This window comes from Cervus canadensis, chromosome 1, assembly GCF_019320065.1.
Source record: "Cervus canadensis isolate Bull #8, Minnesota chromosome 1, ASM1932006v1, whole genome shotgun sequence".
NCBI classification, from domain to species: Eukaryota; Metazoa; Chordata; class Mammalia; order Artiodactyla; family Cervidae; genus Cervus; species Cervus canadensis.
The window spans coordinates 53,163,873-53,175,739 of NC_057386.1; the positions used below are offsets into that span (position 1 = coordinate 53,163,873).

Below are 11,867 nucleotides of genomic sequence, written 5' to 3' on the forward strand. Positions count from 1 at the left end.
AGGGAGTGCAAGCTCCAGGCTTGACTGATTCACCTCTGCATCACTCTGTTCTGTGGACCTCAGCCTTGGACTCAGCCTCGGGCTGGTGGGCAGTGGTTCCAGAGTCTTGTTCAACCCAACCAGAGAAGGAAGAGGCAGCACCCACCTCTTTCTGTCTCTCTCACCTTCTCTCCCTCTGTTTATCAAGGGCCAGAAACTCTCCCCTGCAAGCCACCCAGCACATTTCCCCTCTTGTTTCATGAGGCAAATTGGGCACAAACTCCTCCCTAAGCCAATCTGGGGAGAACAGGCCCCTGTAAATCACTCAGGTCCTCCTCTGGAGCTGGGGTGGGGTCAGTTTTCTACAGGCACCTGTCCGCAAGGTGGTGAGGAGGGTACCTGAACCAAGTCTGGAATTTGTTAGAAAGGAAGAAGCAGGAAACTGGCTGACAAAGATGCTTTGTAGTCATACTGAAATACAGGTTTATCAACAAGCTGTGTGAATTCTGAAAGTGTTTGTGGGGGAAAAAAAAAGCTAAACTAAACCAGACCAAAGCAAAAAAAGCCAAAGGAATTGCTTTTATGCCTAAGGGTATTCGAGATATAACAATTACTCAAAACACTAAATGGGTCTTGCAGTTGATGATCACTTTACAACCACATATTTCCTGTGAATTAAAGCTACCTTATGGAAAATAATAGCAAGTTTCTTGTGAAAGTTACTTAGCAAAAATTTCTTGAGCATTATGCGCAAAGATATGAGCTTGAAATGGAAAAGGAATAACAGTAAATATACAACCTGGCCGAGTTAATCAGGAGGGGAAGAAGGAAGGCCCTGACAATTGCTGAGGTCTGTCCTATGAGTTTGGTGAGGTGCTTACATTTCTTTCTCCCAAGAGTCCTTGCAAGTAGTCATTATTATCATCATCAGACATTTCTAACGATCACCAAGGTCTGATTTGCTTATTCTGTGTCCACTGAGGCTGAGTCTGTGAGTCACACAGGTCCCTTCTGTGTTGGGCAGTAATCGCTGGTGTGAGGACTTCCAGTCTCTTGCCCTAGGGCTCTAGCCCTAGGGATTTCAGATGATGTAGTGGCAAGAGGTTCATCCCCTGGGTCCCTGAGTGGTTGTGTGGAGCACAGTCTCCTGCTTGCCTGCCATGGGTATATAGCATGATTGAGATGCTTCTGTTAGGACAAGCACCCTCGAGATTTGGGAGTTCTTACTGCACCACACTGTTGTTTATCCTAATATAAAATATGAAGGTACAGAGGAGTCAGGCAGCTCACCCAAAGTCACCAAAAGTGAAAGAACAGGGCTATGAACACAGGTGTAGCTGGGTTCCGAAGCCTGCACTGCTTTTCTATAGCATGTCGAGTCTGAATTATGTTAAGTTATTTTCACAAAACTGGCACTGAATGAATGTTTTATCTACTATTATTGGTAGTGATAAAGTGCTTGTTTCTATCATGCTTTTGACATGTGAGACAAGGTTTTCAAAGTTTTATATATACATATATAAAAGCATACAATGTTACATGTGTGTATATATATTCACACACATATGTATTTATATATATGTATTCTTATTTAACCCTCATTAAGCTCATCAAATAAGTGTTAGAAAATTTTTTTCCCTTCATTTTTTCCTCTTCTAAACCAATAATTACTGATTTTCTAGGATGTACCAGGCACTCACTAGTAAACAGTAAAGGCTACCCAAGAATTAAGAGATTTGTTTATGGGCTCACAGAAACTAATAGGAAGAACTAGAATTTGAACACAAGTTGTCTGTTTTTAAATTTCAGGAGTTTATAGTCTAGTAGTGGTTGAGAAAGTCATACCAATATCATTAAATATGGCAGCCAAAAGAGTTAGTGAGGTGGCATAGAGTTTGTCCTCAATATATGCTTATAGTTGAATGAAAAACTACTTTGGGCATTCAGGAGAGGAGGATGGGAGCCCTTCCAGCTGGGGTCACCAGCAAAGCTTTCACGGGAAAGTGGAGCTCATCTGAGCTTTGCAGGATGAGTGGTATTTGGCCTAGAGACTGAAGTGCAAGTGTTTTCTAATGGCCTCAAGTGTTCCAAATGTAGAAAATATTCAAATGCTGTTGGGTACCGTGTGGGCCTTACATTGGGAGCAGTAGGCAAATCTGATGGAAAGAAGACTACAGAGCCGTGCGATGTGGTAGGAAGCCATCCCAGAGATCATCCCATCCAGGGAGATAGAAGTGCTTTAATCTCAAGGTTAACTGGGGTCTACTGTACATGACCGCACATATGTTCTAAAGCTCATTAGTGCTCAGTGGGAAAGAGTCAGAGATTGACGAACGATGAACTGCGAGGGCACAGCAGGGAAGGGTTGGTGCCTGAATGCCACTCAGCTGGCATCTCTGATCTTGTCCAATCACGTCATGTCCCATGCAAGAAAACTATGATCCAGAGAGGGAAAGTCACACAACTTGGCTGTGGTGCAACCAGAACTAGAACAAAACTCTCCTGATTTCTATTCTTGGGCTTTTTCTCTTGGTATTAGGTAGCAGGTTCTGGAAGACCTTATCCATTTGAACTATTGTGTAAGTCAGAGGGAGGCTCTGCAAGCTTTTCAGAGGGCAGATTGCATTGAAATGGTGAAATTGTGGTAGGCAGATTGACATGTAGAAGGCAGAGGCAGGGAAAGTGTTAGGTAAATTCCAAAGTCGAATTAGACATCACACGGAACAGGGCCTGAATTAGGGCAATGCAGGGTGGAAGGATGGATGAGCATGATTACAACAGAAGAGAAAGAATTCTTGTTGTTATTAACAACACTGACAATGCTGTTCATAAACAGAATCAGATCACTGTTCTAGAAGGTGATGTTAAAAAGAACATTTCCCCCGAGAAAGCCCAAACTAATCCCAAGTTTAAACAATCCTTGGTTGTTGTATTCCAGGCTGAAGTTGGCTGTTTCTCTAAGTGCCAAATACTCAGATGAAAATTAAAAAAAAATGAGTCCAACGTCTGAATGTTTGGGCTGTATGACACCAAGCGTCGCACACAGCTGATTCCGAGGCAAGAGGGCATGTGGTGCTGACTGCTGGCGTGGGCGTTTCATAGATTCCACTAGGACTCTGAAAAGTTGGGGATGTAGTACACATTACCCGGACAACACTCATTTGTATCTTTTTGGCAAATCTACTTCACTTGACAAGGAGATGAGACCTAGGAAACACTCTGTCTCATCCAAATAAAATCCTGCTCACAATAGTGAGTGTTCTGTGTCATGGTCTATATTAGAGCAGTCTACATAATGTACAACAGTCTATATAATAGGAATTGTAATGTCATGGAACACACTGTGTAATTTTGATATATTTTCTTAAAAAAATGTATAATTGTTAAGTGATGAATTTGAGAATGGCAACGTGATAGAATAGAAAGAAACTTCTGTGGCATTGGGGAAAATCTGCATTTGGGTTTACCCAGCTTTAAGCAATGACAGGCACATAGCAGGTACTCAAGCAGTATTAATTTTCATTCCATCATATAGACACAGAACTTAAAGGTCATAAGGCCATTTGAGTGAACTTCATTTCACTTGACAAAAATCAAGTCAGGTAAGGTGTGAAATGCTAACTAACTCCATCCAGTGCCACCCAACTAGCAAAGAGTGAAGACCAGGTTTAACTTATGCCTTTTGGCTCTAAGGCCAGCGTACTTTTCACTACACCATGATAATGAACATGTTATGTATATTACCACTTCTGCTTAAGCAAGCTATAATTTTGGCAGTCCATCCTGGATTTTATTTTCCACTGTGACTTGTGCAATAGTTACCACCCCTGAGTAGTTTCAACTGACAGAAGATTTCTACTGAGAAGCAAACTAATGCACTATCTGGAGAAATGGGCTTAACTTTGTAATATGAGGCCCCAAGAATAACCTGAGAATCACAGACCATTTTCAGCTTGGAAATTTGGTGGAGAGCATTCATCCAAACTGAAAGGACTTTGATGACACTTTCAAATAAAAAGGTTTTGAGAGCTTCCAGATTGCTGATATTAATAAAGCTGTGTCTCCAATTGTTCATTTTAAAAAGTTTTAGCTCATAAATTTGTTCATTCATTTATCTAGTCATTAAACATCATGTGCCAGGTCCCATGCTAAGGGCTGGAGATGAAGAAGTGATATACACAGTCCTCTTCTGCAAGAAGCTCACAGTTTGGTAGAAACAGACTAGCAAACAATGAATTATGAAACAGTGTAAGGACAGACTCAGTGTAGATAGACATGATACCATGGGATGCTGGGGAGGGGCCTCTGACTAAGAATCAGGGAAGTAGGCAGGGGAGGATTCCCTGGGGATCTGCTGGCTGGACTGAGATGCAAAACATGATGAGAAGTTTTCTAAAGTATTTAGAAAGAAGTATTTAGAAAGAACTGAGGCATGGTGGTGGTCTCTGGCAGAGGGGGTGCCAGAGGAAAAGGTGCAAAGGTTGGGGAAAACATGGTGAGCAGGGTGTGGCCATAGCAGAGAGGAATAAAAAGACGTTGGTGAGACAGATTCTGAGAGAACTTGGAGCCTACATTCTTACTGTTTGATACACATAGTTCAGCTGAGTCACTCAGTCATGTCCTACTCTTTGTGACCCCTTGGACTGCAGTACACCAGGCTTCCCTGTCCACCAACTCCCAGAGCTTGCTCAAACTCATGTCCATCGAGTTGGTGATACCATCCAGCCATCTCATCCTCTGTCATTCCCTTCTCTTCCTTCCTTCAATCTTTTCCAGCACCAGGGTCTTTTCCAATGAATCAGTTCTTCGCATCAGTTGGCCAAAGTATACATGTAGGGCAATACTAATTCTTTTTATAACAAAATCAAGCCAAACTGCTGATGAGAGAAAGTAAGTGTTAGTTTGTCAATCGAGTCCGACTCTTTGCAACCCCATGGACTGTAGCCCACCAGGCTCCTCTGTCCATGGGATTTCCCAGGCAAGAATACTGGAGTGGGTTGCCATTTCCTTTTCCAGGGGGTCTTCCCAATCTAGGATCCAACCTGGGTTTACTGCATTGCAGGTGGCTTCTTTACAGTCTGAGCCACTAGGGAAGTCTCACTACTGATGAAAATTCAGCCAAATTCTATGATTATGTGCAAAACACCAATGTACATACACCCCACAAATCATATCATATCATGTCTATACACTGAGTAAAGAATAATAAAAGCTATTTTAAATTTCTAGATGATTTCTTCTCCAGAGATGGAGTTGGTGGTTTCCATCATGTAGCTTGTTTGTGTCTTTGGCTTGCTTTCCAGGTCCAGAAGGTTAATATTAAATACCTGAAGGCATTGAAAATGGAGGCAAAGGAAGGCAGACGCTGTGAGGTTGGCTGGACAAAGGCCCAGTGCTTCCCAAGCCTCATGGCAGTCTAGTGCTCTAACCCATCCAAAGATGTCAACAGTAAAACTACCTCTCAAATTTTAGGAGCCAACTACCTCTTTAGCAAACTGAAGATTCGGGAGCAAAGTTCCTTGGTCAGTGCAGTACATCTTTCCAAGCAAACATAGGTATGGAGGATGAGGTCTAATAAAAGTGGACATTGGTCATGGAAGAAAACCACAGATGTGTGTGTGGAGAACATGTGAATCATAGGACCATAAACTCTGAGAGCTGAGAATTCTAGGACACAAGTTAAATAGCTCAGGATTCAGCCAGGGCTTTCTGCATCACCACATGAACATTATTTACTTTGTGTATTGCTTAAAGCTGGATAACGTCAGATCTAAACAGTGGCCACAGTCAAAGAGAAAATTTGTATGTGCAGTGGGAGGTAATATTGAGTCACTTCTGCTTGGCTCTGCTCTTAGAAAAATCTCTGAAAATTTTTACAGGCAAAATTGGCATCTCAGATATAGAAAGGCCCCCAGTTCTCATTTTTCAAGTTTCAAAATATGTTTTTATTTTAATTTATTTTCAATATTAGAAAGCTAAGATTTATTATTGCTGCTTTTAATTTGTCCCCAAAGAAATATGTATGCTATTTCAGTAGTCTCCAATAGCAACTCTATAGCAAAAGATCATGTGTTTTTAATAGAGAATAATGGAGAGGAGAAAATCTGTTTATCTCTGTTTTTATTAGCTCAACCAGTAATTTTGAAACATCAAAGATTTCTGCAGAGTTTGCTGAATGATTATTCCATTTTCACTAAAAAATGCTATAGACACAATGGGTATGTCTATTGATAGTTCTGCTCAATTTGATTAATTTAGTAAATCACTGTGTTTATAGCATGCTGTTATGGGCTGAATTGTGTCAGCCTACCCCTTGAATTCCTAGCTCTCTATCCCCCAGTATGTGAGAATGTGCTTATATTCAGAGACAGGGTAATTAAATTTAAAAAGATCACTCAGTTCAGTTCAGTTGCTCAGTCGTGTCTGACTCTTCGCAATCACATGGAACCAGGCAGTATGCCAGGCTTCCCTGTCCATCACCAACTCCTAGAGTTTACTCAAACTCCTGTCCATTGAGTTGGTGATGCCATCCAACCATCTCATTCTCTGGCATCCCCCTCTACTCCTGCCTTCAATCATTCCCAGAATCAGGGTCTTTTCAAATGAGTCAGCTCTTCGCATCAGATGGCCAAAGTACTGGAGTTTCAGCTTCAGCATCAGTCCTTCCAATGAATATTCAGGACTGACTTCCTTTAGGATGGACTGGTTGGATCTCCTTGCAGTCCAAGGGACTCCCAAGAGTCTTCTCCAATACCACAGTTCAAAAGCATCAATTCTTTGGCGCTCAGCTTTCTTTATAGTCAAACTCTCACATTCATACCTGACCACTGGAAAAACCATAGACTTGACTAGATGGACCTTTGTTGGCAAAGTAATGTCTCTGCTTTTTAATATGTTGTCTAGGTTGGTCATAAACTTCTCTTTCAAGAACCAAGCGTCTTTTAGTTTCATGGCTGCAGTCACCTTCTGCAGGGATTTTGGAGTTCCCCCCAAAAATAAAGTCTCTCACTGTTTCCATTGCTTCCCCATCTATTTGCCATGAAATGATAGGACCAGATGCCATGATCTTAATTTTCTGAATAGTGAGCTTTAAGCCATCTTTTTCACTCTTCTCTTTCACTTTCATCAAGAGGCTCTTTAGTTCTTCTCCACTTTCTGCCATAAGGGTGGTGTCATCTGCATATCTAAGGTTATTGATATTTCTCCTGGAAATCTTGATTCCAGCTTGTGCTTCATCCAGCCCAGCATTTCTCATGATGTATTCTGCATATAAGTTAAATAAGCAGGGTGACAGTATACAGTCTTGACATACTCCTTTCCCGATTTGGAACCAGGCTGTTGTTCCATGTCCAGTTCTAACTGTTTCTACTTGACTTGCATACAGATTTCTCAGGAGGCAGGTCAGGTGGTCTGGTATTACCATCTCTTGAAGAATTTTCCACTGTTGTGATCCACACAGTCAAGGGCGTTGGCATAGTCGATAAAGCAGAAGTATATGTTTTTCTGGAACTCTCTTGCTTTTTCGGTGATCCAGTGGATGTTGGCAATTTGATCTCTGGTTCCTCTGCCTTTTCTAAATTCAGCTTAAACATCTGGAAGTTCACAGTTCACATACTGTTGAAGTTTGGCTTGGAGAATTTTGAGCATCATTTTGCTATCGTGTGAGATGAGTGCAATTGTGAGGTAGTTTGAGCATTCTTTGGCATTGCCTTTCTTTGGGATTGGAATGAAAACTGACCTTTTTTTTTTAGTTTTGTGGCCACTGCTGAGTTTTCCAAATTTGCGGGCATATTGAGTACAGCACTTTCCCAGCATCATCTTTTAGTATTTTAAATAGCTCAATTGGAATTCCATCAGCTCCACTAGCTTTGCTTGCAGTGATGCTTCCTAAGGCCCACTTGACCTTGCATTCCAGGGTGTCTGGCTCTGAAAAGACCGCTAGGGTGGGACCTAATCTGATATGTGTGGGTGCTAAGTCATTTTCAGCCATGTCTGACTCTTTGTAACCCCATGCGCTGTAGCCTGCCAGGCTCCTCTGTCCATGGGATTCTTTTGGCAAGAATACTGGAGTGGGTTGCCATTTCCTCCTCCAGAGGATCTTCCTGACCCAGGGATTGAACTCTCATCCTCTCATGTCTCCTGCATTGGCAGGCAGGTTCTTTACTACTAGCGCTACTTTGGAAGTGGTACATAATCCAATATAATGGTGTCCTTACAAGAAGAGAAAATTTGGATACAGGCATGTGTAGAAAGAACATAAATGGAGACACAGGGAGAAGACAGCCATCAGCAAGCCAAAGAGAGAGGCTGGAACAGAACCTTCCCCTAGGACCCTCAGAAGGTGCCAACCCCACCAGCACCTTGATCTTGAAATTCTAGCTCTGAGAATGACAAGACAATTTAGTTCCGTTGTTGAAGTCAACCAGTCTGTGGTGCTTCCTTATGGCAGCCCTAGGAAATGAATATATACACAATTTGTTGCATTTCTATATCAGTAAGTTTATCATGTGAACATTTATTTTCTGCCATCTTCTTGTCTTCAGTTTGGATACAGTATCCTGATTTCCTCGAGGAGCATGGCCTCTCCTCATTCTCTATACTCTTGATGGGACTATAAATAAGAACCCCACCCTACCGTGGCGATGTGATGGATGTGCGGCCCAAGTTAGGCCAATTAGTCTCACTCCTGTGACTTTGACGCTTAAGTGGAAGTAGGATGAAAATAATGATCGAAGCTGACCAAGGAGACTGCTGCGCTGGGTCTGCTACACAATCCAGAGCTGCTGCCTGGATCCTGCATTTTTTCAAGCATTGTTGTCTCTCATGGATTCTGAGAACTGCCCCAAATCTTCCAATCGCTTCAAGTTAGGAAAACACATTTTCTATAGCTTGCAAGCAATTATTTTTCTAATTCAGGTCATGCAATTTTTCTTCTGTTGAAATCTAAAAGAAAAGTTAACTCAATTTTTATGTAAAACCCTTTCCTTGTGTATCTCTCTCTCTTATTTTCCTATGTGGGTTTTATGCCCTCATTCATCATTCAAAAATCGTTTACTGACAGAGAAAGACAAATACTGTATATCACATATACGTGGAATCTAAAAAACACAACAAACTAGCGAATATAACAACACAGAAGCAGACTCACAGACATAGAGAAAAAAAATCAGTGTTACCAATGGGAAGAGAGAAGCAGAGAGGGGCAGTCTATGGGTGGGAGAGTGGAAGGTACAAACTATCGGGTATAAGATACGCTCAAGGGTGTGTTGTACAAAGTGGGGGATATGGCCAATATTTTGTAATAACTGTAAATGTAGTGAACCTCTAAAAACTGCATCAAAAATTTAAAAGTTAAAAAGTTAACTGTTTTATACCAAAATCAAGCCAACTATTGCTGATGAAGATTTAGCCAAATTCTGTGATTATGTTTTTTATTATGTGATTATTATTAAAAAAAAAAAAAACCTGTTTACTAAGCACTTATTAGGTGTCAGTTACTGTGTTAGTTAATTCTATCAAACTGGAAGCTGAAAGATGTTCCCTGTAGTGTGGGGAATTATTGAAGAAGTAGAAATTACATATTTTATATATTATTAGCCTACCTTTATACAGAGCCTGTATACATTTATATCAGCAGCTCAAATTAAGTGGAAAAACCCATCTAAACACAAAGAATTTAAAATCAGACAGCATTTATTTAGCATCTACTGTGTCCAAATCCATTTCAAGTAGCAGTGTAGGGCGGGAGAGACAGTGCTAGATGGCCTTCTCCAGAGGCGCTTAGCAGAGTCTTGGCAGATGCCGCTGACAGAAAAAAGCAACATGTTCAGTGTTGAGCACCAAACCTTAAGAAAATGAGAAAAGTCATTCCAAGTCCTCTTTACCCTAGTGATACCACCTCGGGAGACGCTGTTGTGCTCACACTACCTTAAGCGCTTTAGCACTTGGTCTCCTTTAGTCCTCACACCACACCTCTGAGTGAAGTATATCCTTCCCATTTTACAGAGACGGACACAGAGGCTAGGAAGCTTCCCTAAAATCTCCTGGCATTCTTTATAGTCCTTCAAGTGGCAAATGAGTGCCTCTAATTCCACTTGCCCTTTGCTACCAGTAACGTCTTAATTATTAGAGGCCCAGAGAATCCTCTTATAGCTGAGGAAATAAAACCACCTCCACCTCAAGATTCCAGGAGTTAAGATCTGTCTGCCATGTGTCCCCGTCTCCTGTCCTCTTCTGGCTTTACAGCTTTTTTTTTATTGGATAATTCCTTCTTCACATTTGAGGCATCCTAACTGTCTCATTTCTAAGCTGCTTTGGTAAGAGACTACCAAGACTGGAGTCTGAGCTATGGGATTTTATACTTACTATTACATGGCTCCCAGACTCATTTAACGGAGGCCAATCGGCGGCTCCCATCTCTTATAATAGTTTCCAGAAGACAAAACATGAGAGCTCTGTTCCATTTTTTTCCCTGGGATTCTTTATCTTGCATGAGCATCAGTAATCAAAGTGGCATTTACTAGCTTTGCAAATGAATAAACCTTTGCTTTCCCACAAGTTCAGTTGTAGGCATCAGGTTCTCTGAAAGTTTCCAGAACAAATAGGCAGGGAAGTGTTTGGGCAAAAAGGGAGAGACAGAGAGAGAGGGAGAAGAAAAAGGATAGGGAGAGAGAGAGGAAGAAAGGAAGGAAGATAGAGACAGAGAAAGAAGAGACGAGAAAGGAAACCTGCAAGGAAAAACAGTATCACAAGGACCACACTGATCCTACATTAGTTTCTTAGTGACTTGCAGAGTTTGTAATTTTTATCATTTACCTTTCTCTCCACTACACCAATTCCTAGGGGAAGGTTCATTTTTTATTCATTCTGAAAGTTTACCATCAATCATCCTTTTAAAGAGCTTGCCAGAAACTTGGACAGAGACTCATAATAAGATTGCAAAGACAGAGGACTAATTGATTTCTATAAATAATGTTTAGCTGTAAAGATATGAAAGGTGGTTAGAACCACATGTATTAATCTCCCTCTTGCTCCATCTGTGTCTGCAAATGCAGACTGTACCTTGACAAAGTGCCCTGGCCATTTTGCCCTGCAGACACAGCAGGAGATTAACACCAGATGGCTCACCCCTCCCATCTCCCTGTCCTTGCCCTCTGCCCCACCTCCACCTCCTCTGGCCAAATCCTCTAATTACTCCTCCCCGCTGGACCCCAGTTTCTATCCCATAATTTAAAAACTCTTTCCCATCACCATCCCCACACTTGACAACATGCAGAGAGGATGAACAGCTCCCCACCACTCTCCGCCCTTCTGCCTTGCGGTACAATAAACAACAATACAACCCAAACCCCGAACTTGAAAGCTCTTCTTCAGGCTGACAATGTTTAAGGAAAACAATAACTATTGGTGCTAAAGAATTATTAATGTGTGTGTCTTGGAAAGAGGTGGTTAGAGAGATCCCTCGGAAAGAACCTCTCACACACTACCAGCTTTAATCACATCACACAGAAACAGTCAGCGGTTACTACTTGTCAACATCGTGTAAAAAGGAAACAAAATTATATCTGGCAAATAATTGTTGGCTGGACAAAGATAAGGCTCCAACTCTCACACTTATTTAAGAGTTGCAAAAGAAATGCTGAGAACTTGCAGAAACACCATTTGCTCAGCCCAACTATGATGCGTGGAACTAAAAAGTGAACTGGAGACAGGGCTGGGCTGTGTGATAGATGCCTAATTCCGCTTTATGAATATTAGGTCATTACATCTCAAAGGCTGATACATAAGGGCACAATCTTAGCTAGTTCTAATCCTGGTTAAACACAATACGGAATGCCAAACTTAGCACTGGATATCATTTTTTTCTGGCTACAGATTAAATACAAAAC

General features: G+C 41.5%; 1 protein-coding gene across 1 annotated transcript in view; it reads right to left on the minus strand.

Annotated features, from left to right (window-relative positions):
* ANKFN1 (ankyrin repeat and fibronectin type III domain containing 1) overlaps window positions 1-11,867 on the minus strand; it is a 371,327-nt gene that overhangs the window by 351,849 nt on the left and 7,611 nt on the right. The window lies entirely within an intron of this gene.